Genomic DNA, 13,853 nt, shown 5'->3' on the forward strand with positions numbered 1-13,853 from the left:
AATGAAAATATTGAATAGTACCTGGACCACGGACTGACCCCTGTGAGGCACTAAATACTGCCTCCCTGTTTGATGGCAAACTATTGATAACTACTCTTTGAATACGGTTTTTCAACCAGTTGTGCACCCACATTCTAGTAATCTAATCTAGACCATATTTCCCTAGTTTGCTTATGCAAATGTTATGTTGGACTGTCAAGAGCCTTACTTAAATCAAGATATGACGGGAAGGAAGCTTTGAAGCTGCTGACATTCGATTTATTCTCACACAGCCCTCACTGTTCAGCGGGGCGATCCCATAATCCCTGTCATCCAAACTCAGACGCTCAGATCACCTCAGTCTCTGACTGATTGGCTGGGGCACCTGCCCTTCAACTGCTCACTGCTCTGCAGCCCACCCTGCACCAATGGCGGGAGCTTCCTGTGCCTTCCTTCTCTTCTTGCTTATGGTTTCCCAGCCCAGAGGTAAGTGGCGCAGGGCTATATCCACCCTGCCGGGCCTATCAGTCTTGGGGGAGTTACATCAAGGGGATGGGGACATTATTTCCAAAGTCAATTCTGGTTAATAGCAAGAAAGAGAAGCACAGAAGCTCCCATTGTTAGCTGGTCTGAGGTCATAAGAATGGCCATACTGAGTCAGACCAATGGTCCATCTAGCCCAGTATCCTGTCTTCCGACAGTGGCAACGGCCAGGGGCTTCAGAGGGTATGAGCAGAACAGGCAATCATCGAGTGATCCATCCCTGAGATCCAGCCTGCGCTGGAGGGAAAATGGGGTGTGTCTCCTATGGCTGGGCATAGAGAGGAACAGGCTGCAGCTCAGATGGCTGGGTACACAAGACTCTGGTCACAGTTAGCGTATTTCATGAAGCCTAGGGGAAGAAGGAGAGAACGCAGGTCTGGGAGCCAGCCAGGAGGGCTGTGCTGCGAGATGTGCTGCCTCTCTGAAGCCCTGACACCCCTGCACGGGCAGCAGGGAGTATGGGGCAGGTGCGAAGCAGCATGAAACCTGCAGCCTGGACTCATGGCCACTGAATCCAGCTGCTCCTATTGCTGGCTTTGCCAGTGACTCATTGTGCCCCTCCCCGCTGGCTTCCATTTCCTTCTCTGCTAAACAGAGATACAAGCTTGGGGTTGGCTCTTTGGAGCTTCTGCTGTCCAGTGTGGTGACTCAATGCCACTGAATACCATGAATCCCTGTGCAGGGGGCACAGGAGGGGGAATTGTAAAGGGCTGGGATTGTAATTCTCTGCTGCGCAGTGGGGCTGTGAGACTCAAATCACTCCTGTGAGTGAAAAACTCCAGCCTGGGCCACGCTAGAGAAGGGCTGGGGGTTATTACCATTGTACAGAAAGCCCCCTTCAAGTGACAGGGCTGGGAAACCAGGGCTGGAAGGGAGTGGGGGGACAGAACTTGATCAGTTTCCTCAAGTCTCCTTTGTCTTCTGTGTTAGATGCGAGTCCGTTCACAGTATCTTGTCTCCCAGTGTCAATGAACGGAATTCTGGGAGAATCTGTCGTTTTCCCTTTCCTCAATCCTGGAGCCTTCAAAAGCATCACCTGGCACGGCCCCTCCCCTGCCAATGCTGAAGCCTATGCGTCACGTAGGCCTTTAGCAGTTATCACCCCAGGGGCCCCTGGAGTGCTGCCCCACATTTCAATGGAGGACGAGAGATATCGAGGGAGAGCAAGACTCCACAACCAGAGCTATTCGCTGGAGATCAGCAACCTGATGCTGGCAGACGTTGTCATGTACAGCTGGGAGACAGCAAGTGCAGATAGCAATATCTTCTGTAGCTATGACCTGCACATCCACAGTGAGTGTGTGGAGGGGGAGGGGGGATTTGCGCTTAAAATAGACCCCAGCTCTGCAGAAACCTTGTAATGCTGTTTCAGCACTGGTCAGCATCAAAGTGATGGCTGGGCTGGGCTGGGCTTGCAGGTGGCATAAAATTTGTATAGATTCCAAGACCAGAAGGGGCCATTGTGATCCTTTAGTCTGACCTCCTGGATAACCTGCCCCAAAGGGATTTGCATTTTAACCAGAGGAGATCTTTTAGGAAAACATCCAATCTTGATTTAAAAATTGCCAGTGATTTTCTGACAGTATCACCAGGCCCAAATATTCAAAAATCAAAGTCAGGACCCCAAGATCATGAGATTATGTTAAAAATAATAAATGTTGGAGTGGAGGGTTAGTTGCCTTCTGGCTTTGGGGCCTTTAGGGTCTCACTTGCTTCAGGCTACCAAGCTTTGCCCTGCAGCTATGAAAGCTACAGACTTATTTCTTTTTTAAATGAAAGCTGAGATCCTCCTGCACTAGGAGGATGAAAAAAAAACACTAAAAATCATAAGGCTTGCTATAACGTCACAAGAGTTGGCAACTGGGCCCCAGAAACTTAGTTTGGGTACAGCAGAGCAAGGTCAGCTCTTATAGAAAGTGGCCCAGTGCAAAGGACCAGGGTGTAGGTGGTCTGACCTAGTGGTCACAGCTGGGCTAGTGCCCACAGGTTCAAGGATATCCATGAAGTGGTAATCAGCAAGCAGGGATCAGAGTAAATGCTGAAGCTGGGCTTGGTAGGCAAGAGTCAGAGTCAGGCTAGGGTCAGAGAGTAGAGATCAGAGACAGTTACCAAACTTGAATCAGGAGGTGAGGGTCGAGTCGGGTCAGGCCAGGGTCAGAGATCAGAAAGCAAGGCGAGGTGTGACATCACAGCAAGCCAGAAATTTATGTAGGTGCCCAGATAACTTCCTAGTCCACCCTCAGTTTAAATAGTGAGCCTGCACCAATCAGAAGGCTGCAGGGTGCTGTCACTCTAGTCCCTTCGGGTGGTACTTCCTGCAGCGCTTGATGTCCCTAGTGCACCTTGGAAATGACTCTCTACCGTCTCCCAGTGGCAATGTAGCTGTCCTGGGCTCTGCAGAGCTGGGTTCTAGTCCCACAAATCCTTACAAATCCAGGCTCTGTAATGCCCTCACAGAGCAGAGAGTTATTATGACTGGGTGCCATATGGAGCGTTGCCTCTTGGGCCTGAGCGGGTTGCCAACATCCAGGGCTGTTTCTGCTAGGAGGTTTCAGAGTAACAGCCGTGTTAGTCTGTATTCGCAAAAAGAAAAGGAGTACTTGTGGCACCTTAGAGACTAACCAATTTATTTGAGCATAAGCTTTCGTGAGCTACAGCTCACTTCACGAAAGCTTATGCTCAAATAAATTGGTTAGTCTCTAAGGTGCCACAAGTACTCCTTTTCTTTCTGCTAGGAGGAGAAATCAACGCTCCAAGGGAGGGGTACTCTGGTGCCATCTTGCTTATTTACAAAGAACGTCCATAGAGTCATATCTCCCTGGCTGTAGTAGAAATACAGAAAAGCAGGTAGCTCAGAACCCCCACATCTGCCCCTCCAGTGGGCTCCGTGCCCAAGAAGCCCCATATCTCTGTTCCCTCTCAGAGTTGTCACATTCACTCCTCCTCCTCACTTTGGGCAGCTCAGGCTGCTACACTTAAAAGATTTGCTGACATACTTGTGTCAGTCATGAGTGTGAAAAATCCTTCTCCTAACTGCCATAGCATTGCCGGCAAAAGGTTTTGTGTTGACGCTTTTATGCCAGCAAATAGGTCCTGTTGCTGGAATAGTTTATGTCATCGGGTGAGCTAGTATAAGCTAAGGAACTCTTGCTGATATAAGCCACTTCTCTGCTAGGAGAGTTGGCTGGCGTGCCTCTTCCGATATAGCCTTCGTGGCAAAGTCTTTCTTGAGTAGATAGTGCGTAAAACACACTCCACCTGCTGCCAGTCTCCTAGTCCCTGCATCTACAAGCAGAGAAACCCCTCAGCCCACACAGCTTAGCTCTGACCTTCCTTGGGCATTCCCTCTATTGTTTGTAGCAGAGGTTTTTGATATAAAGGGACTGGGTGGCTCCTTCTGTGGAGCCTGAAATAGGATGTTTGGCCTCCACTGGTTTTAAGGGGATCTGTGATTGTAGATCAAACACGCCCCCCATGGCAGCTATTTGCACCTTTCAGAGCATTATGAAAATCTCACCTCAAAACGCAGGCGGATAATGATTTTTTTTTTTACTTTTTAACACTGAAAGTCCTACAGAATCAGGGTCTGCCACTGGAGGGGGGCTCAGGTAACCTCTGGGAGGCTGGCATTGTTCTCACCTGTGGGAATCAGTCTCTAAGTGGGAGGCCATTAACCCTCGGGTTTCAGCACTCCCCACCACTGTAGCCTCTGGCTGTCGCAGGGAGGGACCTGCAGTCAGTTCTATCCACAGCAGCCTCTGTACAATGTTATTTTGTATTTCCCACCCCCAACCTGGGCCCCAGAGCGACTGTCGGAGCCGGAGATCAGGATCTAGTCTATGATGGCTGGGAACAGCACCTGCAATGTGACCTTCACCTGCAGCGCCAGGGAGGGGAACAAGACCATCAAATACATCTGGACACGCTCAGCAGGGGCCCCTGTTTTCTCCATTGAGGAATCTCTGCTGGTCCAGCACAGACTGGGAGACGAGGACTTGCCTGTCACCTGCACAGCCATGAATCCCGTTAGCAACAGCTCAGCCAGCGCCTCCCCCAAGGCGGCCTGTGAAGGTGACGCTCGCTCCATCCCTCCCTCTTGAGCGCATGCCGCACGGAACGGCCTGTGCAGGGCTGGCTCTTATATATACACACTGCTGCTCTGGCTGGGTTCTAGGGCCCAGTGAGCACCACTGGAGGGCTCGCAGGCTTTTTAAAGGGCTACTCCCCAATTCCTACACCCCATCCTGGTGCTAGGCAGGAAGATCTATGGCTGGGGGTACTGAGCATTGTGCTGCATCCGGCCCAACGGGAACAGCTGGGCATCTCCATCCCATCCCCATCCAGGATCTTCGGAGTTGGAGCTCCCAGCATCTGGTGCGGATATGGGTTTTCCAGACTGAGGAAATCTGCTAACCACTGATTTATTCCTTCAGGTCCCACCCTGCCCCAGGCCATGTCACTGCCCTACTGCCATGCCAAGGGGATCCTTGTGCTGGGGGTGCTGGGAACCCTGCTGGCTGGGATCCTCACAGTGAACGTCCTTGCCGCGTGGGAGCAGAGACAGCACTGAGAGGAAAGGAGCTTCCACTGTGGCGCTGAATCCATCCTGACACTTCCCACACTGCCAGACAGGGGGATGCGGCAGTGGGGTTGGCTGTGGCTCCCAAAGGGTTAATACGTCCTGAGCGGGCAGAGGAGCAGCAGCTGCCTACACAGGGCTGAGGACTCTGAGCCCAACATGACTCCCTGACCCGTGCCCTGCTGCTGTGGGGCGTGGGCTGGGGAGTGACTCCAGGTGGGAGGGCATGAATTTCTGGGGGATGCCTGCTCCCACTTTTCCTCGTGACCAGGAAAGCCCCAGGGAAATGCAGCTGGGTTCAGAATTGGGGATGGGAGGAGCCACGCAGAATCAGATCCAGGCCCCATTGTGATGCTGCCTGGGGGTATCCAGGGCTGTGGGCACCTCGCTACCACCTGCCCTTAACACAAAGTAGCCTTGTCTGTGCCTGCCAGGGTCAGCTCTGTTCCCCAACTCCATTAGCCCTCCCCTCTAGGCCTACACAGGCCCCACTGTCCCTCTTCTGCTTAGCAGTAGCCATAGACCAACCCCCGAGAGCTCCCATTGTCTCCCTGGAGCATCCAGCCCCTGCTCCACTGGCCACTCGCAGTATTCACTGATCAGCTGCTTCCAAAGAAACTATACTCTCCAGTGTACCAACTCCACCCCACATCACCGCTCTGCTTAACACACAGCACTTAGACTTTGATGTCACTCTAAACAAGTCTAAGTTTATTAAACAGAGCACAGAGACTCCGGTCATAGCAAGTAGAGAGATTGGAAACAAACGGCTGCATATGACATTAAATCATCACACATTTTAGATCCTAGATTAATAAGATAGCATCATGTCTAATGAAGTCTTGCTCATGCAAATCTCATACCTAATAAAATATTGCTCACCCAAAATCCTTGCAGTGTTTTCCACCTGTGACCCTCCCTCCAAGAGATATGCATGCTGTCAGTCTGCCTCCTCGGGGAAGGATTCAGTTCATCCTTTTGCATGCCGAGACAGACCAGACCAAGCCTTTGTCTTTATTCATAAACGGGACCGTCCCACCCCCTGCTTGTTTCTCTTGTAGATTTCACAGTCTCTCAATTGGTATCTGGCTCAGTGTGCCAATAGGCGGACAACACAGTCCCATGGCCAGACAGGGAGATAAGTGTCAGCTATGTCCTACCAGATAGGAACATTTCCAAGATACGTACCCTTGTGGACTCCAAGCCCTTAAGAACACAATTTTCTGCACAGATTCATAACTCCTTAAACAGTATCAGAACTTAATCACAATTATTATGGTGATCACTGGCTCTTGTAGAGACCTCATGTGCCACCTGATATTGGCAGATATCTGATATTTGGCTGGCGATCCTTGTAAAACCCTATGCACTCCTCTTCCAGTCAGCAGCAAGGGGTCCCTAGGTCCTATTCATCTGCTCCAGCGTCCCCTCTCTGACAGTGACCATGCTGCACGCAGGGTCTCTGTGGCTAAAGTCTTGGCCTATTCCCAAGGATCAGTTAACCCTAGAGCTGTAGCCTAGATTGCCTCCCCCGCATAATTCCCTTGCTCTGTCAATGAAAGCAACAGGGGGAGTGGGTGCCCACAACTGGGAGCCTCCCAGCCCATTTGGGAAGCTTCATATCCAGGATCTCTCGGGGGCAGTGTTAGAATTCCACCCCCTGAGCATTCCATGTCTGGTTACTCACAGACACGTCTGTTCAGTGAAAGGTTTAATTCATCTGCTAACACTAGTATGCTTCAGTGAAAGGTTTAATTCATATGCTAACACTAGTAGACTTCTGGGGAGGAGCGCACCTGGGCAGCAGAACAGTGGAGAGCTCTTTGCAGAGAACACACCAGTAGGGGGCAGAAAACAATTCTGCCAGCTGATGGCCTTCCCAGCATTTTGGCTGCTGAGTGAAACCTGCTTTAGCTGGAGCCTTCGAAGCTCTGCAAAAGCTGTTAAAGATTTTGTTCTCAATAAATTCATCGAGCTACGGCACTCGATACATTGCTCATGTCCTGCCCAATCTTGGCTTACCCACTGCCACTGTCACTACGAGACATTACAGAATTAAGCCATTTGTATCTATTGCCTGCAAGGTGTCTGCTGCTACCAACCCTCTTAACCAGATCTTCTAGTGGTACCGTTTGGTCATGTGTCTATGTATGGTCTAATTGCTGGGGTGGAAGTGACTGCCACCTACTATGGGCAGCTGATATTTTTTGCATAAGAAATGGGCGGAAACTGCTTTATCAGGAGGAATGAAATCACCTGCTTTTTGATTCCATATCCACATTTCTAATTTTCTATTTATGGCACAGACGAATCTCAGGCATTGTCCCATAGCTGCAAAATGGAAACTCCCATACACAGCACCCCCTAGTGCTGCACTGAAGGTCTGTCTCTGCTTAGCTGAGCTCACAGCAGAGGGAGAACAAGTGCAGCCCACGCTGGCATGGCTCTCTGGCCTTTAGACTGCATGTTTTACAGACAGGGAAGCTGAGGCACAGAGCAGGGGAATGACTTGCTTAAGGTCACCCAGTAGGCCAGTAGCAGAGCTGGGAATAGAACCAGTCCAGTGCTCTGTTCACTAGGCCACACTGCCTCCTACACCCTGCTTATCTGCACAGACTCCCTAAGCTATTGGCCTGCAGGTCCCTTCTACTCTGGCTCCCCCACAACTATCCCTGGTGCCCTCCCATGACCAGGCTCCAATGCTTTCAGTTCCACCTACGACGCAGCTCCCCACTCTGGTTCCTACCACCTGGCATCCTTGGTCTCCACAGAGTCCTCAGCTCCTTCCCACTGCCCCTCCTCCCTGGCCCCTGACAGTGCCTCTGCTTCTTCCAGTTACTGTCACTGTGGATCCCGCCGTACATGTGCACATGCCTCATGCATGCAAAATCAGGTTCTTTCAAATTGCAGTGTCTGTCAGTGCTGTGCATGCCCCCTATGCCTCCCCCTATTCCTGTGGAGGTGTGTCATACCCGGAATACAATCCAGACCAATGAATAGCTGTGTCAGCCTGGGGTGCCCTTTACACTGCTTTGCTGCTTAACCTGCAGGCGGGACTGCTCACAAACAGCCTCCAGCATGCAAGTCTCTCCCAGCTATGTCTGGGTGCTCTTACCAGTCTTGGTTATACTGCAGAGTGACCCCAACTCACTCCCAGTCTTAGATTTCCCCCCAGAAATATACGTCCTGTACTGCCCAGCCCTCTCCCAGACAATACAAGTTTATATAAAGTCAGTTATTGCTTTAATAGAAAAAATGCATATAACTTGCCACCCCAAATGGACTTTCCCAGACACTTCAATTTAAACACACTGGATTAGATCAAACAATAAAACAAACCGCTTAGCTACAAAGAGAGAGCTTTTAAGTGAGTACAAGCAATGAGGAATCAAAGTCAGAAATGGTTACGAAAAATAAAGATAAGAGGTTTACTAACATCTAACTTAACAAACTATCAGATTCAAGCAAAATTTCTCATCACATGGTTTCAGCAGTTTTACTGGCCAAACTATAGATCAGGACCCCTTTCCCAGAGTCCAGCGAATGCTTCTTTTGTCACTTCAGGTGCAGTGAATACAATGGGCAGGAGTGGGGGTCCTGTCATGTGTTTGTTCCTCCTTTTTATAATTTCAGTCCCTCTCTTGAAAAACATTTCCAGCTAGGCACTAGGGGACAAAGAGTCTGTGTGGAAGGATCTTCCCTGCTGCTTTTTTCTCACCTGTTTGAGCTTTCTTTGATTCCCTTCCTGCTTGATGATTCTGTCTACTGCTTAAATGCAAATTAAGCAGAGCACTCGTTCCTTTGTTTAGGATAGACTTGTTTGCCAACCTCATTTTGGGCAGCGTTGTGGGGTTTGGAAAATGTGTTAACAACACCATACAGCGGTATTTTATAACTCTACATACAATCTTGCCATGCATTTCACCAGGACAATAATAATCAGCGGATTATGGGTTTTCAAATGATACCTCACAAGGCACACTTTGTACAAAAATTATCACAATAGTGTGTAGGATGTGAACACAAGTGTAACATTCTGTCATAATCCCCTTGGTCATTCCCCACTCCCTACCTCCCTCCCTTTCTGGTTCCCAACACCCATTCCCTTGGGGATCCCCATGAACCTGCTCTCTCTCCTCCTCCTCACTTTCATCTTTTCCTGGTCCTTCAACAATAACTACCCGCAGCACCCAACTCCATTCCCCACCATTGTTCCGTCCCATTTTATTATTGTGTGTGGACTAGACCCCAAATGGGAATGCATCTCCACTTTCTCCTCCATGTGGCCTCTGATTCTTCCTAAGTGTTGAGTTGCTTTTCCCCATGGCAGCAGTTTGACAGGGTTTCTCTCCAGGTAGGATTCCCTCATGGGCATAAGAACAGCCATACTGGGTCAGACCAAAGGTCCATCTAGCCCAGTATCCTGTCTTCTGACAGGTTTCAGAGTAACAGCCGTGTTAGTCTGTATTTGCAAAAAGAAAAGGAGTACTTGTGGCACCTTAGAGACTAACCAATTTATTTGAGCATGAGCTTTCGTGAGCTACAGCTCACTTCATCGGATGCATACTGTGGAAACTGCAGAAGACATTATATACACAGAGACCATGAAACAATACCTCCTCCCACCCCACTCTCCTGCTGGTAATAGCTTATCTAAAGTGATCATCATCATAAATGGCCATTTCCAACTTGATGATCACTTTAGATAAGCTATTACCAGCAGGAGAGTGGGGTGGGAGGAGGTATTGTTTCATGGTCTCTGTGTATATAATGTCTTCTGCAGTTTCCACAGTATGCATCCGATGAAGTGAGCTGTAGCTCACGAAAGCTCATGCTCAAATAAATTGGTTAGTCTCTAAGGTGCCACAAGTACTCCTTTTCTTTTTGTCTTCTGACTGGCTAATGCCAGGTGCCCCAGAGGGAATGAACAGAACTGGTAATCATCAAGTGATCCAATGAGGACTAAGTTCCAGTTTACTTTTCCTACAGTATGTGCACTGATGGCACTTCTCTCTCATGTGGACTCCCCAGCCCCACCTCTGCCTGGGTCCCTGCTCCAGATTTAAAGAAACAGTATGTGTCCATCTCTCTCTCGACCCGCGAAGGCCCAGATGCAGAGTTTAATGTGTGACAAAGACCCAAAATGAGGGACACAGAAGCTGTTCTTGCAGAAAACATAATATGATTTGAAAAGCTCCCAAATTTCATGAACATCAAGCGCCTTGTGCCCTTCCAGAACTGGATTGAGTCCAGCTACACTCAATCCTCGAAAACCAAGAACTGGTGTAAATAACATTCAGTGTTAAAGGTGAGAGAACAATGGCTCTGTGCGGAACAGAGGTAACTGGGTGACAAAAACGAAGTGGGCTTAAGAGGTCTGTCCCTATCTTCAAATCTTCCCTCCCGCATTGCTTGGTCTCAGCAATGATCTCAGAGTGCAGAGATGTCTATTGGATAACAGCTCACGCCTCTAGAGGGCAGGGCACGGCTACTATTGCTATTGCACAGATGGGGAACCAAGGCACAGAGAGGCAAAGTGACTGGCTGAGGCCTTGTGTGGCAGAGCAGGGAGTTGTTACTTGTGTTCAGTATTGTTTCTCATTCAGATTTATCAGGACTGGGTCTCCTGAGGGAGTTTAAGGAAGAGGAAGGATGGTCCAGTGCTTAGAACACTAACCTAGGACTTGGGTAAGACAATTCCCTGCAATGGATTTAACTGGGAATTGGTCCTGCTTTGAGCAGGGGGTTGGACTAGATGACCTTCTGGGGTCCCTTCCAACCCTGATATTCTATGATTCTATGAATGTCAGACTCCCTGTGTGACCTTGTATAACCCACACACCTTCTGGGTGTAGTGTTCTGTCCCATCTAGTGGCACCAAGACCACTTAGAGAGAGAGATAAAATGAGTCTGCTCTACAGCCTTAGCTAACAGCCAGCTGAGTTTTAGCTTTTGCGGTAAAGGCTCATGCACTAAGCTCCAGAAGCCCCAGGTTCAATCCAGCCCACCGAGGACCGGGGTCTGTCAGCGTTACACTTGCACAAGTCACTTAGCTTCTCTGTGCCTCAGTTTCCCATCGGTAACATGGGGAGAAAAGCATGGTCCTGCCCCACAGGAGTGTTGTGAGGATAAACACATTAAAGCAGGGGTAGTCAATTATTTTTTTGTCAAGGTCCAAATTTCTTGGTCAAAGCTATATTCAAGGTCCAGCCTTCAGAGAAAATAATAATTAACCCCCCCCCCCCAATTCTAATGATAGAAAGTAAATGAAAAGATTTTAAGGTCTGTTCAAAAGCATCTGGAGGTCTGGATTTGGCCCGCAGTCCAGCTACTGACTACCCCTGCATTACAGGTTATGAGGTGCTCAGATAGAATGGCAAGGGCGGGGTGTCATATTGGTAGACAGCTTTGGGCTGCATTTTAGTAGTTAAAGAAGACCTGATTTGGTGTTTCTCAACCTCATGCCATATAAAGGAGAGGCACATAGGGCAAAACTCTACCTGTAAGAGTTGGCATATTTGTTTTGAGCTGTCACTCCACCTATATGTAGCTGAGCTGGAGTTAGTGCTGGATTGACATCGGGGATAACATGTTTCAGAGTAACAGCCGTGTTAGTCTGTATTCGCAAAAAGAAAAGGAGGACTTGTGGCACCTTAGAGACTAACCAATTTATTTGTTAGTCTCTAAGGTGCCACAAGTACTCCTTTTCTTTTTGGGGATAACATGGAGTCTTTTGGTCATTGAATCAAACTGTTCTGATCTTTCCACCACCCTTTGTGGGTAGTGGGGACTGGAAGAAATACGTCTGAAGTCATTCTGTAGCCTCAACACTTGGAGTTTGGAGCTAGTAAGCCATGGTCAATAGCTACTTCTTCCAGAATGCCAGAATGAGACTTTTAATTTTTTTCTGACCTGCTGAGTTATAGGGCTAGTGAAAAGCAGAATTTCTACAGCTGATTATTAATATATTACAGGAGCATCTGGAGAGTCCAAGCAAATCAGGGCCCCATTGTGTTAGGTGCTGTACAATCGTATGGTGAGACGCAACCTCAGACTCAAGGAGCTGACTAGCTAAATAGACAAGACAGATAAAGAGTGGAGGGTGAAACAGAGTCACAGAGCAGGGAAGTTATTTGCCTAAATACCAGTGGTTTCCAGAGAGGCATGTCTCTTTTTCAGACATACACTGCCATTTATACAATACAATGCACACAAACAGCTCCTAAGCACCTTTCTTTGTAGCTGCCTCATCCCTATAAACCAGAGTAACTTTTTTCCCAGCATGCTTTTCTGGGGGCTAGCCCTTTAAATTTGACAGAGCCAAATACCAGCAGCCCTAAAATGGTGATTTGCCACTGCACTGGGTTGCTGGCTGCTGCTTCTTCTTCTTCCTTTCCAATTGGTACGTATTAACCCTGGTTTTCCTCTGCTTTTTCCCTTCTTATTTCTGAGGAGCTGATACATTCTCACAGTAGATTAATGACAATTCAGACCTTAAGGCCCTGATCCTGCTAGAACTGACTAGTACAGACCCGGCTGCAGTCACATATGAAGCTGGGTCTCTGTTATAAACAAGGAATATTTGACCATAATATTAAAATATTTAAAAATTTTAAAAGAAATGCATATGGATCTACATAATAATTCTTGGTTTCAGAGTAACAGCCATGTTAATCTGTATTCGCAAAAAGGAGTACTTGTGGCACCTTAGAGACTAACCAATTTATTTGAGCATGAGCTTTCGTGAGCTACAGCTCACTTCATCGGATGCATTAGTTCTTCTCTAGCACTTCTCAACTGTAGATCTCAAAGTGCTGTCAAAAGAAAATTAATGTAAATACTATTTATCATCTACCTAGGGCCTGATCCTCCAAAGACTTAACTGTAGATCATAGAATCCTAGAAATGTAGGGTTGGAAGGGTCCTCAAGTCCACCTCCCTGTGCTTAGGCAGGACCTAGTAAACCTAGGACCTTCCCTGACAGGGGTTTGTTCAACCTGTAAGGGCTGGTTTAGGCTTAGCTTGTTCGGGAGGACTGCTCGCCGTACCTAATGTCAATAATGGCTAGTGCTTATATAGTTTAACTTAGTTAAACTCATGTCTTTGCAGGATTCGAGAATTAGATTGTGAGCTCTTTAAGGCAAGGATCATCTTGTCTGTATGGCTGTGACCATGATCTTAGCGCATTGGGACCTTGCTCCCTGCTCGGGATGCCAGACACTCTCAGAACAGAAATAAATAATAACAATGATCCCCATATTACAGATGGGGAAACTGAGGTGCACGGGCAGTGACATGCCCAAGGTCAGTGGCTGGGCCAGGAACAGAATCCAGGTCTCCTCATTCCCAGCTCACCCATCAGCCCTCTTTCTAAACAGCAGTTCATAACAATATTCCTGACGGTAAGGCAGGCAATAGCAAGAGAGGCAATGGCCCGGTGTTCACTGGTGTTGGGCACTACGCCTGTTTTGTTTAGATCCTAATAAACACAAGGGAACGCTGACCAGCGGCGTTCCGCGAGCCGCCTCAGGAGCCGACCCTACTTTCCCACGTGCCCATTTGCCCTTAACAAAGATGGTAGCACTCTCCCATTCTCTTCAGTAGTGTGAAGTCAGATCCCGGATGTGCCGGCCCGTCTGCCCTCTACCAACATGGCGGCCGCCTCCCCATTCCCATGGTTTTGAAACCACCCACGAATACCCCGGATGGAGCCGCCAGCCTCCCTCCACAAAGATGGCGGCCGTGCCCCCAT

At 48.6% G+C, this 13,853-nt stretch overlaps 1 pseudogene; it reads left to right on the top strand.

Moving 5' to 3' along the window:
- The first annotated feature begins 407 nt into the window (after window positions 1-407).
- On the top strand, window positions 408-5,918 carry LOC140902828 (SLAM family member 9-like; annotated as a pseudogene).
- The last annotated feature ends 7,935 nt before the right edge of the window (window positions 5,919-13,853 follow it).

The sequence above is a fragment of the Lepidochelys kempii genome, chromosome 24, assembly GCF_965140265.1.
Source record: "Lepidochelys kempii isolate rLepKem1 chromosome 24, rLepKem1.hap2, whole genome shotgun sequence".
NCBI classification, from domain to species: domain Eukaryota; kingdom Metazoa; phylum Chordata; order Testudines; family Cheloniidae; genus Lepidochelys; species Lepidochelys kempii.